General features: G+C 39.2%; 1 pseudogene; it reads right to left on the reverse strand.

Moving 5' to 3' along the window:
- Positions 1-419: 419 nt before the first annotated feature.
- Positions 420-2,138, reverse strand: LOC132519485 (oxysterol-binding protein-related protein 9-like; annotated as a pseudogene).
- Positions 2,139-21,894: the final 19,756 nt, after the last annotated feature.

Here is a 21,894-nt window from a genome sequence, read left to right on the forward strand (position 1 = left end):
AATCAATATTTACAGTAGATGGTGTATTTATGAAAAATCTGGCATCACCTATATTATATATATGTATATATAAAACCCAAGATTATGTGAACTAGGAAACAGATGTATATCTCAACAGCAATACTAGAGTGCAGAGTCTGAGACTGGGATTTATAACGTGGGATTTGGAAAAGGAGCAGTCATCTTGTTTTCAAAACCTGAAGTTTTTCTCAAGACCAAAGTCAACATTGGAACTGCAGCGGAACAGGAAAAAGGGAAGCTCTTCCTGCTTCAATTGGTCATCTACATCAGAAAGTCCAGTATTCCTGAGATAGGAACCACTGCAATAAGAAGGGAGTGAATAGGTTCTCCCAAAGGAAGATTGTTACTTCATTGTGCCTCTGCCCTGGTCACCAGGAGCAAACTTTGCCTTTCCCAACCTAATGCTTGGCAGCACTGAGACATTTCAGTCATGGTTCATCATAAACCCTGCGTTCTCCATCTTCATGAAATAACCTTGTCTCCCATTGAATTTCCCTTTCCTTCCTTTCTTGGGCTTCTGCTCTTTGTCTTTCTTCAAGTCTATGCTTGGCTTCAGTTGCTGCATCAATGTCTCTGATTTTTAAGTTGAAAGTGACATCCTTCCAAAGGCAGCGGGATTCCTACTCATTCTCATCTTCCAATTTCCTCACTTTCTTCTTGATTATAGGCAACTTCTTGTTATCTATAAAAACCAGATATTTTCCCGTGTTGAGTATTTTGCATACATTACACCATTCTATTCCCCTTCAACTGAGCAGAAAGACTTCTTGTCATTTGGAGAAAAAATCTCAGCAGAAATTCCGTGCTTCTTGCCCCCTTAGAAAGGTTTAGTGTGGGAGATGATATTGGCACTGTAGCCAGTTTTGGAACAATTAATATTGCATTCTCCGCCTAGTTCCACCCAGGGCACTGTGAGGATAGACCTTCCATAACCATTGGGAAATGTGAGAATGTAATGTTCATCATGGTCTAGACACGAGACACAGCCCTGTCCTATGTTGTACACCCCAGTTGACATCCCAAGGAATTTTGATTTGGTCCAGATATGAGCATTGAATTGTATCTTTTTGTTAAAACATTCAGCATAAAAGGTTGAAATGGGTGGATGATGGGAAACCTGCTCAGCCACGAATGTTACGCTATTCTTGGAAACCCAGGGAACTGGTCCTTCTGAAACTAGTTATCTTCGGTATCATTTTGGTAATGTCCAGTGACACTGAAAGTTCTCGCCCAAAATGGGCTTGTATGGCTTTTTGGCAACCGATCCTTTCCTTCCTGCGTGAAAGGCTGAGAGGTACCATTTTACAACCTGAACCGTTCGATCTCCGGCATCCTTCTGGTCACTAATGCTCACAAACAGGTCTGGATGTGCAAAAAGTCTGCACACATTTCTAAAAGAGATCTTCTTTCAAGAATAAATGTTGGAAGAACTACCTTAGTAAGATCCATTCCAAGCCTAACCTGTGACAACAGATGCACGATAACTCTCTTGTGCTCTTCCACTGACCCTGCCTCCCCTTCATCATCTATATCATCATGTGAATCGAAAAGGTCAGCATCCCTTGTTCCATTGGACATGGAAGAATTAAGTGATTCCGTGGTATCTGGGTGCTTTAGACTATTTCCTGAGCGGCTGTGTGTCAAGCCTGAGGCAGATCCAGAGGAATCTATTAAGTGCTGTGGGAATGAGCCACTCTGATGGAATTCATCCACATCATAGAATTCATCTTCACTGCTAGAATAAGAGAACTCTGGGACTGTGTTTGGAGACAAGTTGACATGGCTTGGAGAAGTTAGACTTCTACTAGGTAGGGAGTGCCCACTGCCTGTACTATTTGGTGTTGGAGTCTGATGATGTCCCAAGGTAGCTAATACAAGGTCCAACTGGTAGAGAAGATGGACGCTGCTCTGACTTACACAACTGAGAAGGTTCTGGAGGTAAGACACTCTGGGAAGGCATTGTGTTGATCACAGGTTCCAAGGGACTAGGTTGATATATTTCATCTACAGGATTAATAGTACTTATAATTCCATTTGTGTGCTTCTCCGCATTACACTGGTCTTTAGCGATCTGCAGCAACAGCGTTAATTGATTCTACCATGCTATTTGTTGTCTCTTTGAGAGTTTCAGTTTTCTTTCTCCATTCATCATCTTTGCAGTTTCGAAGTTTGTCGTCAAAAAGCTTTAACTGTTCTATCAAGATTTGTAGCTAAGCATCAGCATCTGTAAGTTTCTTATCAAAGTCTTGGACACTAGGAACAAATCCTGAATCCATACCTCCGCAAGTAGCCGTCAAGAAAGACCTTCACCAAGACCCCCGCCCTCTGTGCCTCCAGGGGAGGGAGCCAAGGGCCGCTTCTGAGCACCCGCTCTTCTCCCGCCTCCGCTGGATCACTGGGCTGCTGTGCAGTCAGTCCGGTCAGGTTCAGCCAGTAAGTGATCTCTGCTGTATTCCAAACTGCCACCGCAGGAAGTCAATGGACACCCCCAACTGCTGCTTCCCACAGGAGGCAATTAAGGGTGCTGAAGAGGGCATGGTTGTGAATTTCCTTACCACACAGGGTCTTGGCTCACAGAATTAAATTTGCTTCTGGTCACCAATTAGACTTCTAGCTCTCCTTAACTAGCTTGCTAATGGGAGTTTTTCTCAAAAGAAAACTAAGTAGAGGAGTGAATGATACACGAAGCTAGAAATTGTAAAGAAAAAGCCATACGGTTTAGAGGGGAGACCACAGATTTAGACTAGTACTCGGATCTGGGTCTGCCACTTATGAACCACAACGGTGAGCAAGTTCCTTCGTCTTTCTGAGCCCAAGTTTTCCATTTATAGACGGGGGATAGTACTACCTTGTAGGGATGTCATTAGAGTTAAGTGAAAATATGCATTTAAAATGCTTAACATTTGGAAGGCATGAAATAGATGCTAGCTACTGTTACTATTATTATTCTATTGGAAACAGTATTGGAACAGTAGTGACATCTTTTCATAATTTAGGTTCATATTTCAGAGTAAACAAGGCATGATGATTGACTTTTACTGGTTTGACTTGCAACATTTAGATGACTTTTTACTTTAACTGATAGCAAATTGAATAGAAACTTGGTTCTTCGAGTTTAAAAAATAAAATAATAATATTGAAACCATAGAAGTAAATCCTAGCAGCAGCTAGAGGTACAGTTTCAAATTATGCAAGATCACAAATGAGAAGACTAGCTATCACTTAGATGGTGTTTACCACGTGTCAGACTCTGCTCCTAAGACTTTTACATACAATAACTCACTCAAATTAAGCAACAGCTTGATTAATTTAATATCCAACTGCCAGGGAATCCTAGCAAACATATTTGATGAGTTGAGTTCTATTGACTGTTCAACCGGGGAGTTTGCTACTAGATCTGGGGTTGTCAAACTTATTCTATAAATGAATAGATGGCAAAAATACTGGGCTGTCAGGGTCATATGGTCTGTTGTAACTACTTAATTTTGCTGTAGTAGTGCAAAAGCTACTTTACACAAACAAATAGGTGTGGCTATTTTCCAATAAAATTTTATTTCCAGACATTGAAATTTGAATTTTATATGATTTTCTTCTTTATATGATTTGTTTACAACCATTTGAAAATATTAAAACAATTTTAATTGGCAAGCTTGACAAAATAGGCAGCTGGCAGGCTGGATTTTGTCCAGGAGCCATGGATTGCCAAATCCTGTATCAGACAAGCAAATATTGATATGTTAAGTAACTATGGAAAAGACTACATTACAAGACTGGAAGTAACATTGCTTCCTTTCTCAGGTGTCAGTCTTTCTCTTTCCCTCTGTAATCTTGAAACTTAGTGACTGCTTCCTGTATCTAGTTAGACAGCCGCTGATCTACTCAAGTTAGACTTTTATATGTGAAGTGAGTATGAGATGTTGGGCCACAAACGTGCAGAAATGACAATTTTAGTACAAATATATTCTCTATAATGGAACTTTCCTGGTCCTGAGAATCCTTTTTGTGGCCACTGGTCATTCAATCTTGAGCAGTTCAGAATTTTCCCCCTCCCCTTTCTCCCAGGTTGCATCTCGGTTCTGGAGGATTACACAGCACTAAGGCAGAGTACCGTGGGTAGAGCCTGGCCCTCATGTGGCATCTATCCATGCTTGCATCTGTTGAAATGTCATGGTCTGTGGTCCAATGACAGTTCCTGGTCACTGTCAACCCTCCATGATGACATGCTGGACATCCCAGTTTCCTATCTTGTCTGTGGGTAATACCTGTGTTTATTTCTAGAATCCCATCATCTGTCATTTGAGGTCTCTTCAAGTTCACCAGATCTTTCTCATCTAAATTCCACCCTTTTGGGGGCTTATAAAATGTTGCCCTGTTCTACCACACTGCACTAGGACTGTGACCAACTAACTGTTTCTGTCTCCAGCACTGTCATCCACTTAGCCATCTCTCTGCTAAAGCTTGCACATTATGTTGTGGGGTGGGAGTCCTGCAAGGCTGCCATCTCCAGGGCTCATAATGGGAAGTAGGGTACAAGTCCCCCCTACTTTGGGACCCCAAACCTATAGGGGTTCTGTTGCTCCATGTTTACCTCTTCTCAGAGCCCACATCACCCTCTCATACTTGATGATTCTCAAATTCAGCTTCACCCCCATTTCAGAGGGATATTTTAAAATCACTGGAGCAACAGAAATTTGCTCTTATATCTTATGTATTCTTCCAAATATGTTCTTTTTGGCATTAACCTTATGCTTTGATTCCTTCAGCATCTGGCCTTTTGAGATATGAAAACTTTTTCTTTAAAGCTATTGCCTCCTATGTATTTCCAGAGTTAATTTTGAAACTCAGAAGCTGAAAATTGACTCCGTTTTTTTCCCCATCTGCACACTGCTTTATTTTATTTTATTTTTTTATACAGCAGGTTCTTATTAGTTATCTATTTTATACATATTAGGGTATATATGCCAATCCCCATCTCCCAATTCACCCCACCACCACCACCACCACCACCACCACCACCCCACCCCTGCTCTCCACCCTCGGTGTCCAAACATTTGTTCCCTACATCTGTGTCTCTATTTCTGCCCTGCAAACCGGTTCATCTGTGCCATTTTTCTAGGTTCCACATATATCCATTAATATACGATATTTGTTTTTCTCTTTCTGACTTACGTCACTCTGTATAACAGTCTCTAGATCCATCCATGTCTCTACAAATGACACAATTTTGTTCGCTTTTATAGCTGAGTAAAATTCCATTGTATATATGTACCACATCTTCTTTATCCATTCATATGTCAATGGGCATTTAGGTTGCTTCCATGACCTGGCTATTGTAAATAGTGCTGCAATGAACATTGGGGTGCATGTGTCTTTTTGAATTATGGTTTTCTCAGGGTATATGCCCTGTAGTGGGATTGCTGGGTCATATGGTAATTCTATTTTTATTTTTTTAAAAAACCTCCATACTGTTCTCCATAATGGCTGTATCAATTTACATTCCCACCAACAGTGCAAGAGGGTTCCCTTTTCTCCACACCCTCTCCAGCATTTGTTGTTTGTAGATTTTCTGATGATGCCCATTCTAACTGGTGTGAGGTGGTACCTCATTGTAGTTTTGATTTGCATTTCTCTAATAATTAGTGATGTTGAGCAGCTTTTCATGTGCCTCTTGGCCATCTGTATATCTTCTTTGGAGAAATATCTATTTAGGTCTTCTGCCCATTTTTGGATTGGGATTTATTTATTTATGGCTGCATTGGGTGTTTGCTGTTGCGTGCAGGCTTTCTCTTTTAGTTGCAGTGAGAGGGGGCTACTCTTTGTTGTGTTGTGTGGGCTTCTCATTGTGGTGGCTTCTCTTGTGGAGCATGGGCTCTAGGTGCGTGGGCTTCAGTAGTTGTGGCTCGTGGGCTCTAGAGTGCAGGCTCAGTAGTTGTGGCATGGGGGCTTAGTTTGCTCCGCAGCATGTGGGATCTTCCCGGACCAGGGCTTGAACCTGGGTCCCCTACATTGGCAGGTGGATTCTTAAACACTGTGCCACCAGGGAAGCCGCGGGTTGTTTGTTTTTTCAATATTGAGCTGCATGAGTTGTTTATATATTTTGGAGATTAATCCTTTGTCTGTTGATTCGCTTGCAAATATTTTCTCCCATCCTGAGGGGTGTCTTTTTGTCTTGTTTATAGTTTCCTTTGCTGTGCAAAAGCTTTTAAGTTTCATTAGGTCCCATTTGTTTATTTATTTATTTTTATTTCCATTACTCTAGGAGGTTGGTCCAAAAAGATCTTGCTGTGATTTATGTCAAACAGTGTTCTTCCTGTTTTCCTCTAAGAGTTTTATAGTGTCCAGTCTTACATTTAGTTCTTTAATCCATTTTGAGTTTATTTTTGTGTAGGGTGTTAGGGAGTGTTCTAATTTCATTCTTTTACATGTAGCTGTCCAGTTTTCCCAGCACCACTTATTGAAGAGACTGTCTTTTCTCCATTGTATATCCTTGCCTCCTGTGTCATAGATTAGTTGACCATAGGTGTGTGGGTTTATCTCTGGGCTTTCTATCCTGTTCCATGGATCTATATTTCTATTTCTGTGCCAGCACCATATTGTCTTGATTACTGTAGCTTTGTAGTATACTCTGAAGTCAGGGAGTCTGATTCCTCTGGCTCCATTTTTTTTTTCTCAGGATTGCTTTGGATATTCAGGGTCTTTTGTGTTTCCATACAAAGTGTAAAATTTTTGGTTCTAATTCTGTGAAGAATGTCATTGGTAGTTTGATAGGGATTGCACTGAATCTGTAGATTGCTTTGGGTAGTATAGTCATTTCACAATATTGATTCTTCCAATCCAAGAACATGGTATATCTCTCCATCTGTTTGTGTCATCTTCGATATCTTTCATCAGTGTCTTTTAGTTTTCTAAGTACAGGTCTTTTACCTCCTAGGTATTTTATTCTTTTTGTTGCAGTGGTGAATGGGATTGTTTCCTTAATTTCTCTTTCTGATCTTTTGTTGTTAGTGTATAGGAATGCAAGAGATTTCTGTGCATTAATTTTGTATCCTGCAACTTTACCAAATTCATTGGTTAGCTTTAGAAGTTTTCTGGTGGCATCTTTAGGATTATCTATGTATAGTATCATGTCATCTGCAAACAGTGACAGTTTTACTTCTTCTTTTCCAGTTTTTATTCCTTTTATTTCTTTTTCTTCGCTGATTGCCATGGCTAGGACTTCCAAAACTTTGTTGCATAGTAGTGGTGAGAGTGGAATCCTTGTCTTGTTCCTGATCTCAGAGGAAATGCTTTCAGTTTTTCACCATTGAGAATGATGTTTGATGTGGGTTTGTCATATATGGCCTTTATAATGTTGAGGTAGGTTCCCTCTATGCCCACTTTCTGGAGAGTTTTTTTTTATCATAAATGGGTGTTGAATTTTGTCAAAAGCTTTTTCTGCATCTATTGAGATGATCATATGGTTTTTCTTCTTCAATTTGTTAATGTGGTGTATCATATTGATTGATTTGCATATATTGAAGAATCCCTGCATCCCTGCGATAAATCCCACTTGATCATGGTGTATGATCCTTTTAATGTGTTGTTGGATTCTGTTTGCTAGTATTTTGTTGAGGATTTTTTCATCTATGTTCATCAGTGATATTGGTCTGTAATTTTCTTTTTTTATAGTATCTTTGTCTGGTTTTGGTATCAGGGTGATGGTGGCCTCATAGAATGAGTTTAGGAGTGTTCCTTTCTGTGAAATTTTCGGAAGAGTTTGAGAAGGATGGGTGTTAGCTCTTCTCTAAATGTTTGATAGAATTCACCTGTGAAGCCATCTGGTCCTGGACTTTTGTTTGTTGGAAGATTTTTGATCACAGTTTCAATTTCATTCCTTGTGATTGGTCTGTTCATATTTTCTATTTCTTCCTAGTTCATTCTTGGAAGGTTATACCTTTCTAAGAATTTGTCCATTTCTTCCAGATTGTCCATTTTATTGGCATAGAGTTGCTTGTAGTAGTCTCTTATGATGCTTTGTATTTCTGCAGTGTCTGTTGTTACTTCTCCTTTCTCATTTCTAATTTTAGTGATTTGAGTCTACTTCCTCTTTTTCTTGATGAGTCTGGCTAAACGTTTATCATTTTTGTTCACCTTATCAAAGAACCAGCTTTTAGCTTTATTGATCTATGCTATTGTTTTCTTTGTTTCTATTTCATTTATTTCTGCTCTGATCTTTATGATTTCTTTCCTTCTACTAACTTTGGGTTTTGTTTGTTCTTTCTCTTGCTCCTTTAGGTGTAAGGTTAGATTGTTTATTTGAGATTTTTCTTGTTTCTTGAGGTAGGATTGTATTGCAACAAACTTCCCTCTTAGAACTTCTTTTGCTACATCCCATAGGTTTTGGATCCATGTGCCCTTGAGAAGAAAGTGTAAACTGCTGTTTTTGGATGGAGTATCCTATAAATATCAATTAAATCTATCTGGACTATTGTGTCATTTAAAGCGTTTGTTTCCTTATTGATTTTCTGTCTGGATGATCTGTCCATTGGTGTAAGTGAGGTGTTAAAGTCCCACACTATTATTGTGTTACTGTCAATTTCCTCTCCTGTAGCTGTTAGCATTTGCCGTATATATTGATGTGCTCCTATGTTGGGTGCATATATATTTATAATTGTTATATCTTCTTCTTGGATTGATCCCTTGATCATTATGTAGTGTCCTTCCTTGTTCTTGCAACATTCTTTATTTTAAAATCTATTTTATCTAATATGAGTATTGCTACTCCAGCTTTCTTTTGATTTCCATTTGCATGGAATACCTTTTTCCATCCCCTCACTTTCAGTCTGTATGTGTCCCTAGGTCTGAAGTGTTTCTCTTCTTGACAGCATATATATGGGTCTTGTTTTTGTATCCATTCAGCAAGCCTGTGTCTTTTGGTTGGAGCATTTAATCCATTCACATTTAAGATAATTATCGATATGTATTTTCCTGTTACCATTTTCTTAATTGTTTTGGGTTTGTTTTTGTAGGTCCTTTTCTTCTCTGTGTTTCCCACTTAGAGAAGTTCCTTTAGCATTTGTTGTAGAGCTGGTTTGGTGGTGCTGAATTCTCTCAGCTTTTGCTTGTCTGTAAAGCTTTTGATTTCTCCATCAAATCTGAATGAGATCCTTGCTAGGTAGAGTCATCTTGGTTGCAGGTTCTTCCCTTTCATCACTTTAAATATATCGTGCCACTCCCTTCTGGCTTGTACAGTTTCTGCTGCGAAATCAGCTGTTAACCTTATGGGAGTTCCCTAGTATGTTATTTGTCGTTTTCCCCTTGTTGCTTTTAATAATTTTTCTTTGTCTTTAATTTTTGTCAATTTGATTACTATATGTCTCGGCATGTTTCTCCTTGGGTTTATCCTGCCTGGGACTCTTTGTGCTTCCTGGACTTGGGTGCCTATTTCCTTTCCCATGTTATGGAATTTTCAACTATGACCTCTTCAAATATTTTCTTGGGTCCTTTCTCTCTCTCTTCTCCTTCTGGGACCCGCATAATGTGAACGTTGGTACGTTTAATGTTGTCCCAGAGGTCTCTTAGGCTGTCTTCATTTCTTTTCATTCTTTTTTCTTTATTCTGTTCCATGGCAGTGAATTCCAACATTCTTTCTTCCAGGTCACTTATCCATTCTTCTGCCTCAGTTATTCTGCTACTGATTCCTTCTAGTGTAATTTTCATTTCAGTTATTGTATTGCTCATCTCTGTTTGTTTCTTCTTTAATTATTCTAGGTGTTTGTTCTTTAATTCTCCTAGGTCTTTGTTAAACATTTCTTTCATCTTCTCGATCTTTGCCTCCATTCTTTTTCTGATGTCCTGGATCATCTTCACTATCATTATTCTGAATTCTTTTTCTGGAAAGTTGCCTATCTCCACTTCGGTTAGTTGTTTTTCTGGGGTTTTATCCTGTTCCTTAATCTGGTACATTGTCCTCTTCCTTTTCATCTTCGTCTATATTTCTGTGAATGTGGTTTGTAGTTCTTCTTGCTTCTGCTGTCTGCCCTCTGGTGGATTAGGCTATCTAAGAGGCTTGTGCAAGCTTCCTGATGGGAGGGACTGGTGGTGGGTAGAGCTGGGTGTTGCTCTGGTGGGCAGAGCTCAGTAAAACTTTTATCCACTTGTCTACTGATGGGTGGAGATGAGTTCCCTCCCTGTTGGTTGTTTGGCCTAAGGCAACCCAGCACTGGAGCCTGCAGACCATTTGGTGGGGTTAATGGCGGTCTCCAGGAGGGCACACATCAAGGAGTACTTCCCAGAACTTCTGTTGCCAGTGTCCTTGTCCTGGCAGTGAGACACAGCCACCCCCTGCCTTTGCAGGAGACCCTCCAACACTAGCAGGTAGGTCTGGTTCAGTCTCCTATGGGGTCACTGCTCCTTTCCCCAAGGTCCTGATGCACACACTACTTTGTGTGTGCCCTCCAAGAGTGGAGTCTGTGTTTCCCCCAGTCCTGTCGAAGTCTTTCAGTCAAATCCCACTAGCCTTCAAAGTCTGCTTCTCTGGGAATTCCTCTTCCCATTGTTGGACCTTCAGGTTTGGAAACCTGATGTGGGGCTCAGAACCTTCACTCCGGTGGGTGGACTTCTGTGGTATAATTGTTCTCCAGTTTGTGAGTCACCCACCCAGCTGTTACGGTATTTGATTTTATTGTGATTGCTCCCCTCCTACCATCTCATTGCGGCTTCTCCTTTGTCTTTGGATGTGGGTATCTTTTTTGGTGAGTTCCAGTGTCTTTCTGTTGGTGATTGTTTAGCAGTTAGTTGTGATTCCTGTGCTCTCACAAGAGGGAGTGAGAGCACATCCTTCTACTCTGCCATCTTGAACCAATCTCCTGCACACTGCTTTAATGACCCTATCCTGAGGGCAGAGTACAGATTGAGCCCTCTCTTCTGTGTGAATGGAGGAAAAAGTACCAGGACCACAAATAATCCTTCAGCTAGAGCATGGCATTGCTAGCATAGTGCTGCTGTATCTGCCACTGAGCCCTGTTGAACTGTTTGTACACCCAACATATGGTGAGATGAAGCCCACACCAGAGTCCACAGAAACATTCCTTTGAAACATTTTACTTGAGAGCCCAGAATTTCAATTTAAATCCTTGAATGAGAGAATATATTTGGAATGTGTTAGATTCCCTGCCACATCTTCCAAGGAGGGAGATAGCCAAACATTCTATGGCTTTTCTTCAATTTTTGTCTTTGGAAGTTAACATATCCTGTAACTGTGCTTAAGTTATATATTGCCAGCATCAATTTCTATTTTATCTTCTACATTAATTGATTAGGTCCTTGGTTTTGAGAGCAAAAGCAAAAGAATGTTGTCCCATGAGTAGTATGCCTCTAATAAAATGTTGTCAAAATTAAGAACAGAAAAACAGAAAACATTGTCTATTGAGCATGAAATGTCAAAGACATATGGTGTTTATGTTCAGTTCTTTGAAGGTCGAAAACTTGTTTCATGTTTTAAGCCATGAAGGAAGAGCTGACATGTGGTTCAAACAGAATTGTAATGTCAGCCTTCCTTGTAATCTGACCTTAAGGAGCAGTATCAAAAGCACTACACTTATTCTCATGTATTGTGAGTTGACCAAAATTGTGTAACTTCAGGCCACCATGTAGATATCTCATATCTTTTTTCATGAGCTTCAGAATGTTTGTGGATACAAAAATTTGCTGATCTGCTTTTGGTTGTCAGATCAAAACTGAGCAACACACGTTATTGCCAGTCTCAAATAAGAGTGCTTAGCAATTGAAACAATTTTTAAAAATGTTTTTGAAGGATAATTTTTTAAATTGTTTAAAATGTTTTTGAAGGATAATTTTTTATCCTTCAGAAATCCCTTTGGTTCCTGTATTCACTTTTGTCAGTCATTTTAAATGTGGGTGGTAAGTTTTTGTATAAATTTTACTCATAGCCTAAAAAAGTAAATCAAAGACAGCAGGTTCACAAACTTTTCCTATTATCTTAAATTAACAACTCCAGAAAGTCCTGCAGTTCATGGGATTTGGTGAAAAGAGATTAGAGCTTTTCAAAGGTTTTTGCAAAATCGACTTATTTTTATGAAACTGCTTATAATTTAGAAAAATTATTTATCTCCTACTCAACATCTAAGTGCTCTGTCCAATTAACAAGACTTCGGCCACCCATGACAGAGTTTATCCACTGGTTATCTCACTTACAAAAGCGAATTTGATGGAATGTGTGATAAGCTCTCATTCCTTCAAGTTATATTCAATCTCTAGCCAATTCCAGAATAAAAGCTAAAAAAATATTCTGTGATCCCTAACAACTGATTGATTAGGGATGACATTTCAAGCTTTGAGCTGGAGATTGCAGTGATCGGGTCTTGCCCTGGAGGTTTAAATTCTCATGTCCTTCGCTGAGCAGCAGTTAAAAATGTAACAAAGCTAGCTGCCTGGGTAGCTGACCTTAGCTCACTACTGTCCACAATTTGGGGCATTACACTTCACTCACCCATCATTTGGCAAGGATAGGCATAGCCAGGCCTGGTGTGTGAAGCCGTTGACAGATGAGCAGTCTTCCATGCTGTAGAAGCCAGAACAAAAAAGCTAATAATCGTCTGTGGCAGTGAGGATGAGGTAACCTGCCTTCCTTCCCAAATAAACAGATGGAAAGAGTTTGCACTTCATTTCTTTCCAAGGCAACAATTTATTTCATTTCTGTGTTACAATAATAGAACCAAAAGTTGTTCTCTTTGGGGAAATTTTATTTTTCTTTAATTATTCTACCCAAACAACAGGAGAGCTGAATCTTATGGAGATGGATGCAGTGAAGTCAAAGTTAATTAGTTTTCTCACAGTGCACTGCATTTGGCTAAAATATCACTGCAGGGGCACACCAGCATTCAGATTACTTGATTAAGTGTTGTGCTCCTAGAAAGGCAGAATTTTATCAGAAAAATCTACGTAGAAATAATATTTCACCTTCCTTGAGAGTTGACAGCATTTGATACTCACCTTGGAGTTTTCCTTGGAGTAAGTTCTTTCACCTCCACTTTATCTTTCCTTTAAGGTGTCAGTCGGCAAGGGAAAATGATGGAGTGGCCTGCAAGTCCCTAGTGAACCCGAGAACCATGTTCCTATTAAACTACAACATAAAGCTCACAAATCAAACAGTTTATTTTTCTCTTATGATTGTTGAAGCTATACAGCCTGCAGAATTTCAAGGCTAAACAAAGAAATCTACCTCAGGGATCTTTTGTCATTTCATAGGTGGGTGTTCAGGTCAGACAAAGAGCATTACACAAATACAACTGTGGCACAAAAATGAGCTCTCAAATTAAGTGTCCTTTTCTTATCTGATTGCAGGTTGATTACATGCAAACATGCCAAGTATATGATTTACATTATTAAAATATAAAGTTTCAGCATCGATAATATTTCAAGTGACCCTATTATTAATTTACTAAGCAAGTGTCTTGTAATGGGAAGGATTCTGCCTCACGAAAGAATAGCATTATCATGTACTGATGAAATCGGCAAAGTATAAACCTCAGACTTATACTTAAGACAAGTTACACATTGATATCTTGAATTCAGGCTCTAAGAAAGATTGCCCTGTAATTCAGGAAAATTTCTGGAGATAATCGCCACAGGAATGTCTCTGTTAATTTAAAAAATAAATTAGCAATTAAAAATACCTGGTAGGTAGCTAAAAATAGATGCTTCCTTCAACGAGTTCACTTCTCTATTCATCTCATTTTTTTCCTTAGATAGTAACAGATAAAAAACAGAAAATAAGAGTCCTTGCCACTTTTTCCCTTTCTGGGCTCCGTTTTATACAATCATTTCCAAAGTCTTTGCTGAAAGAAAATTACCTTCTTCAATGAGGAAATTTCAAACCTGAGGACTGCTTTTCTTTCTTGTCTGTATTTCTATCTATGTAAAGGAAAAGAAAAGGCTTTTCCACAAAATTATGGCCTCAAGCATCCAATGACTTTTCCTTAGAGTTCACCAACTTAAGTCATGGGTGGATCCCTAAAGGATGAGATGAGGAGAAAGTGTTTATACAAGGGTGAAGCAAGTGCCTAATGCTCATTTTCCTCACATAGCTGACAGTAGCAAAGACACAAAACCGTGAATTCAGTGCCACAGTTACATGTGCTTTCTTTATATATTTTCCCGAGTAAGGTCAGCTGATCATGATTCACTTTTTAATGCTATCATCAGCTCTTACCTTAATAAGGATTCTTGTCATCAGTGCTTTTCACAAAATCTGATAGACAAAGTGTGAGATTGTTGACAGCCTGAAATCATGATATGAATTCTTATGATGATACACTGGGCCAAACTTGATTTCTGTTTCCCATTATGGAATAAAATAGTAGTACTGTATTTTTTTTAAGGTGAGAATTAATTCACTATTATGAAATACCTGACATGGCCATCCCAGCCCTTTTTTTTTTTTTTTTTTTTTTTTTGCCATACGCGGGCCTCTCACTGCTGTGGCCTCTCCCGTTGCGGAGCACAGGCTCCGGACGCGCAGGCTCAGCGGCCATGGCTCACGGGCCCAGCCGCTCCGCGGCACGTGGGATCTTCCCGGACCGGGGCACAAACCCGTGTCCCCTGCATCGGCAGGCGGACTCTCAACCACTGCGCCACCAGAGAAGCCCTCCCAGGCCCATATTTTGAACTCTCAGAAAACATTAGAATAAGAAGCCTTTTATTAAGAAGCCAATGCTGCAATGGTATACAGTAGTAGAAATGATAGAATTGAGCAATTCAGAAGATTTAGGGCTAGTTTTATTTGGTTGTTGGTTCCCACAAAAAGAACAAATATACTACTGAAGTTTTAAAACTTGTGCCTCCTTTGAATCAAGTCTATGAAGAGTGAATGTCAAGAAAAAAAAAAAAAAAACGGTCAGCGGTAACACTGTGTATAAAGCTACCAAATTCTCCTAAAGGTCAAGGCTAAAGCAGGATGTGTAATCACGCTAGAAGCCAATAAACAATGTAAGGATTGAAAGGACAAAGATCTCTCTGCTCTGTAGGGACTTGCCTCCTGTCTTTTTCACAGTGCTTTGTGCTTGATTGCATTTATATTCATTTATTCATTCAGAAAATATTTATTGAGAACCTATATCATGCCAAGTACCGTGCTAAGCTGTGGGCATACATTAATGACCTCATGGAGGTTAACATTTCTCTCTCTCATTAGTTGTAATGAAATATCTGCCCAGTCAAAAATCAACTACAGCCATGTTAGGTGTTGTCACGCTTAAAAATAACAGTTCTGTGGGAGATAGGAGGAGTTTACCGAGTCTGGGAGGTCAGGGAAAGATATCCTGAGGAAGTGACATTGAAGTAGGGCTAAAAGCACATGCAGAAGGTCTTATGGCAAAGGAGAGCTTAGGTCATGTGAGATCCTGAAAAAAAAGGCCCCACTTAGCTGTAACAAACTGTGAGAGCTGAGACCAAAGAGGCAGGCTAGGCAATGCAGGGCTGTTCTATTGTACGTGGAGAATTTTTGCCCTTATCCTAAAAGCAATGCAAAACCATTGAAGTATTTTAAGAGAGTAAGGAGTCTGCAACGTAATCATATTTGCAATTTTAAAAGATCATTCTGAATTCAGAGATGTGAATAAATGGGAAAACTCTTCCTTATAGTGAGACAAGGAAAAGAAGAAAAAATAAAAGTTTCCATATTAAAGTAGTCTGATTTTAGGTGAGCATGATGGAGAGAACTCAGTTGTTTAGATCATCTATGATTCTCCCATTTAAATAACGTAAAGGAATAAAAGAAGTATAAACTCCCTAGGAATAAGAGAAGAGCAAGAAGACAGAACCAACAGAGGAGTGAGTGGTAGCTGAGCAGCAGTGTAAAGTGGATAAACATGGAAGCTACCAGCCTGTGCACAGAGAACCAAATAGGCTCAGAATTTGGGGGCATAAACCTCACCAGACAGTGTGTTTGAGATGCTGGGCTGAAAATATGGGCATTGGTTTTAAAAACTGGTTTGGCATGTAGGAGGCAGAAGATGCCACTAGTGAGTCATGTGGTTCTGTCCTCCATTCCCAACTCTCCCCCAACTTACGTGTTTTCCTTTGAGAAACTTATAGATAGGGAGTTCAGATCCCATTGACTCATATAATCATTTGTTCATTTGATAGATACTTGTTAGCTACCTACTATGTACTAGGAAGTGAACAAAACAGATAAGATCTCAGGTTCCATTCTTTTTTTTTTTTTTTTTTTTTTTTTTTGCTGTACGCGGGCCTCTCACTGTTGTGGCCTCTCCTGTTGCGGAGCACAGGCTCCGGACGCACAGGCTCAGCGGCCATGGCTCACGGGCCTAGCTGCTCCACGGCATGTGGGATCTTCCCGGACCGGGGCACGAACCTGTGTTCCCTGCATCAGCAGGCGAACTCTCAACCACTGTGCCACCAGGGAAGCCCTCAGGTTCCATTCTTGAACGGGGTAGAGATAAAACAAAGAGACAAGTAAACAAGAAACATTTCAGGTAGTGACAAGAATTATGCAGAAGATCAAAACTAACATGATGTGAGAGTGACTATTGGCTGGTCAGGAAATGTTAGCCACAGTGTGACATCTTTAAAAATCGTAATTAAGGGGCTTCCCTGGTGGCGCAGTGGTTGAGAGTCCACCTGCCGATGCAGGGGACACGGGTTCGTGCCCCAGTCCAGGAAGATCCCACATGCCGCGGAGCGGCTAGGCCCTTGAGCCATGGCCGCTGAGCCTGCTCGTCCGGAGCCTGTGCTCCGCAACGGGAGAGGCCACAACAGTGAGAGGCCCGCGTACAGCAAAAAAAAAAAAAAAAAAAATCGTAATTAAGAGCCAATCTGCAAGGTGAAACACCAGCTCTTTTTCCTACTGTTCAAATTCTAGAATGTGAGCAGGCAGTAAGGTCTATGTCCCCAGTGGTAAAAGAAAGTAGGCTTCTTATCTGAATGGTCACAGAAAAACAACCTTTAGATACTGACATAGAAGGATCCATAAAGTAGAAAAAAAGGGGAAAATGGCCTGCCCCATGAGGACCTTCTAGTGAAGCCCCAAATTAACAATCACCACCTCCAGACACAGGACAGCCAGTCAGCTTTTTGATGCTTTACTTTTAAATATGAATAGTCAGCCAAGGTTAACCATATAGTCTAAGGGTGCTTCAGTCAAGCCAGAAAGATCAAAAACAAATAGAAGGCTAGAATTGATGTAAAAAAAGGAAAAAGCAGGCAGTAGAAAAAAAATCTAAAAAAACTTGCTTGAATGAATATCCCAGACACACAAGAGAAAATATTTTATCCACAAATTAAGATCCAAATATATGAAAATGAAGTATTATAAGAAAAAATAAAAACTTTGGAAATTAAAAATATGAGTGCTAGAATTTTTGTATACTCTACTATCAGATATTTTCCCAGAAAGATAAACAGTAAAGAAAAAGAGGTAGAAAAATAAAAGAGAGAATATAGAAAAATTAAAAGATCAGGCCAGGAAATCTAACAGTTGGATAGAAATTTTAGTAAAGGGAGATCATAGGAAACAGAGAAGTTATCAAATAGAAAATAGGAGGGAATTCACTGGTGGTCCAGTGGTTAGGACTCAGTGCTTTCACTGCCGTGGCCCTGGGTTCAATCCCTGGCTGGGGAACTAAGATTCCGAAGGCATGCAGCAGGGCCAAAAAAAAAAAAAAAGGAAAAAAATTTGAGACATGAAGGACTTGACGCTTCAGATTAAAGGGCCCTTGTAAAACCTCATGTTGTGAAATAAATAACGATAACAAACCACACTGAGGAATATAATTGTGAAATTTTAGAACACAGAATAAAGTATCTCCTGAAAGCTTGCAAAGTAAAGTCAAGTAGCTTACAAAGAATAGAGAACCGTAATGGCATGAGAGGTCTCAACAGCATCACCTAGAAGACAGAGAGAGTGGAGCTGTCCCTTCATAATTTGGAGAGAAAGGTGATTTCATTTTGTAATTCTCTTCCTAGCCAAACTCTAAATCAAGTATATGAATAGAACAAACACAAGCAAGGACCCAACCTTTCTCATTGTATTTTAGCTGAGGAGGAAGCTATTGAAGGATGGACTCTAGCAAATGATTAAATCAAGAAGGCAGAAGGAGATATGGGACAAGAAAAGAGGAAACTCCAAACAGAAGATTGTTGGACTACAGACCAGAGTGATGACTGTAGGCAGTTCCAGAATGACAGATGAGCAATAGGCTCAGGAAATGTTTTGTCCAAACTGGAGCCGGAGGATAAGACTTTGGGGAGGATATCTCAGGGAAACAAACAAAAAACCGAACAATGATAGATCATTGATCTATGTGAGTATCCAGATAGCAGTATTGGTATTTGACAGATGTATTGGAGAAATTAATAAATTGGTAATAAATATTAGAATATGTGGAAAACTAAGAAAGTGAAAAATAATAATTTACTCCTGGAAAAATTAAAATATTTAGCAAAACAGGAAACACTGCTTGACTCTATAATAAACAATATTAAGATATTGCTAGTGTTAGCAGTGTTTACTGAGTTAATGAAAAATTTGACATCACTCAGTGGGAGGAAGATAGTAGGGGAAGTAGCTGATGGTGTAAGAGAATTAAACCCTCATCTAATTTAATGGAAGTTCATAAATACTAATGTCTAAAGTTGATAAATGAATACATTTCAGGATAATACTGTAATTATTTTAAACAAATTATCACTTTAATGAATTAAAATTAAATATGTCAGCCTTATAAAACTGGGACTAATTTGCTTTTGTTAAAATTAGTGTCCATTTAAAGGTAATGTAATCTGTGGGTATGTTTGACTTTCACACATCTTAGAAGATATTCAAAATAAGTTAATGTTTTCAAATGATGCCATTTTTTGTAAAAATGTGGGGTCTTGTTAACACATCCCTGTCTTTTAAAAAGAAGTGTGAGCAGAACACTAATTACTGATTGTACTGGTGGTTTTTCCTTCTGAAACCATTACTGTCATTGGGTTTTTAACCACAAACATGTAGAAAGAAGTGAAGTACATTTTCATTAGGGAGAAGATATATTATTTCTAGGTGATACTGTTTTGTTCATCCACTCAACATATATTGAACAGCTACTAGACAGCTCTCTTCTAGGAATAAGGAATACAGAAAGGGACAAAACAGACAAATAGCCTACCCTCATGAAATTTATATTCTAATAAGGCCAGAAACAAATACATAGATGTAAATATATAGTAAAATATATAAAATGTTAGTAGTAATAAGTGCTTTGGGGAAGAATAAAGCAGTGGTAGAGGGAATTTAGGGAAGTGTGTTTGCTATTTTAAATATGGTGGTTAGGGAAAACCTCACTAAGACAATATTTCAGTAAAGATCTGAGGGAACCAAGGGAGCTAGTGATAGGGATATCTGGGGGTAAAACACTCCAGGCTAAGAGAATGTCAAATATATAAGCTCTAAGGTGGGAAGATGGGCAAGCATGGTTATGGAACAGTAAGACGCCACTTTGACTTTTGTGCAGTGCGTGATGGGTAGGTGGTAGAATGAAAACTCTAAGATTGTTGAGCTGCATGATATTGTAAAGCCTCATAGACCATTGTAAGGACTTAAGATTTCATTCTGAACAGAGAAATATTATCTGACTTACAAATCCACTTTGGCTTCCGTGTTGAGAACAGCCTAAAGAAGAGCAAGGGTAACTGAGAGATTAATTGGAAACCTACATAAAAAATCCAGTTGAGAGATCATGGTGACTTGGATATGGGTGGTGGTAGTGGGCTTGAAAGGAATTCATTGGACTCTAGATATATTTTGAAGGTAGAGCTAACTGAATTTGCTGATAAACTAGATGTAAAGAGGAAGAAGAGGAATTAAGGACTCTAAGATTTTTGTCCTGAGGAACTTGGAAGAAAGTTGTTGCTGATAACTGAGATGGGAGAAGCAGGTCATTTCTGATGTTGTTCTTTGTTGGTGGTAGGGAGAATCTGGGCTCAGTTTTGAACATGCTAAATTTGAGATGTCTGTTATATATATACAAGCCTAGATATGTGTATATATATTTCAGGGCAAAGGTCCAAGCTAGAGACATGATTTTGGAAGAGAAAATGGTATGTTAAACCATGAGACTGGATGTAATTACCAGGTATAAATAAAGAAACCAAAGACTGAGAAGAGTTTCAAGGATATTTTATTATAAAGAGGTCAGGGAGCAGAAGGGGAACAGGTAGACGGAGAAAGAGGAGGACTATGGCTTCCAATGTTCCTGCCACCTTCTACACCATCCAGAATTCTGGGAAGTTGTGGAGCAGCCTCTTTAAGGCATTGCTGAAGGGCCAGTTGGGAGCTGACACTCCAGGAGGAAGAAGAGCTATTCTCAGGATGTGACCAAGAGTTGGAAGGAGGAGAGGTCCTGCTTGTGATCTCTCCCAGTGACCTACTTATGGGGAGTTTATGCTTCCATCTCTACTACTTCAGGCTCCGTGGGACTAGAAGTTCTTGTTCCCTAAGAGGAGGGCATACTTCTATCAGGAAACGAAATAACAGTCCCAATAAAGTTAAAGCTATGGCTGATGCCCTCTAAGTTTGGGTTCTTTGTGCCAGCAGATCAGCAGGTAAAGAAAGGACTCATTGTAACATCAGGCAGCTGGGAAACCAAGAGAGTGTGGCATTGTGACTCAGTTGAATGTAGTGGTTAAAACAAGCTTTACTCTGTAGTGTGTGTGTGTGTGTGTGTGTGTGTTTGCTATTTATGCCCCAGCTAGGAAAACACTACAGGGCACACAGAATGACTCTGCTAATGACATATGGGAAGTTTCTGTACAGGTCTTCTTCCTGAACTTCAAGTAAACTGGATGGCTCTCAGGTATCACTATTTTCCACACTTCATTGTATTCAAGAAAGAAATGATGAGTTTGGTTTTGACCATAAGTAGAGTGAGGAGATGAAAATACTTTCAGTGTATAAATTTTAATACATTTCCTTTCTTTGAGAAAAAAAGAGATGCATTTATTTCTCCTCTTCAACTCCTTCTCCGCCTGCCCCCCACAGAGTCATAACCAAAAACTTTACACTTTGCAAATGATTAGAGAATGTAGTGAGAGCAGTTTGCAAATTTTAACTCTTCCAGTTCATATACAGCAGTGGCGTGTGTGTGTGTGTGTGTGTGTGTGTGCGTGTGTGTCTGTGTGTGTGTGAGAGAGATTCCCTTGTAGTCAACTAGAAGTAGAAGGCCAGGTGTAATCTGATGGAGGTAAACATTTGCTAAATACTAGCTTGCCCCTTAAACCCAGCTTTTTCCTTTAAATTAAAGCATTAATTACAGTAATCTACCCTGAAATTGAAAGAATGTTACAGCAGAAACCACCTAAGCAATTAATTCCTCCAACTTTAAGCATAAGATGATGTAACCAACAATATTTAAGTTTTTTTAAAAAAAACCTCTTCAAAACAATCTATTGTAGTTTTAAAAATGAAGGACTAAATTAAAAAATTTTAAATAGAATTACTTTGGGGGCTATTTTGTAGAAGACAGCATAATGTCATTTTTAATCATAGAAAAAAATCTTTTCTCCTGCTGTTCATTTGAGTGAAGAAAAAATTAATTTATAATCCCTTTGATGGCCTTTGTTTTCATTAATTTAATTTCCACTACATGTTGAGATCAGAGATGCTGAAAGAGATGTCAGTGACATCATCTTTTAGTTGTAAAGCCAGCCCAGTGGGGTTGTTATAACAATTTCCCTAAACTAAATAGTACATTGCAGAAAATAAAACTTAGAAATAGCAAACTGGAGAAAAATTAAGCACACATCTTAGGATAAGTTTATTTTAGAAAAATGCGTTGAGCTGTGATATTGCTTTGTTATATGAATAGAAGTTGA

This window comes from Lagenorhynchus albirostris, chromosome 4, assembly GCF_949774975.1.
Source record: "Lagenorhynchus albirostris chromosome 4, mLagAlb1.1, whole genome shotgun sequence".
NCBI classification, from domain to species: Eukaryota; Metazoa; Chordata; class Mammalia; order Artiodactyla; family Delphinidae; genus Lagenorhynchus; species Lagenorhynchus albirostris.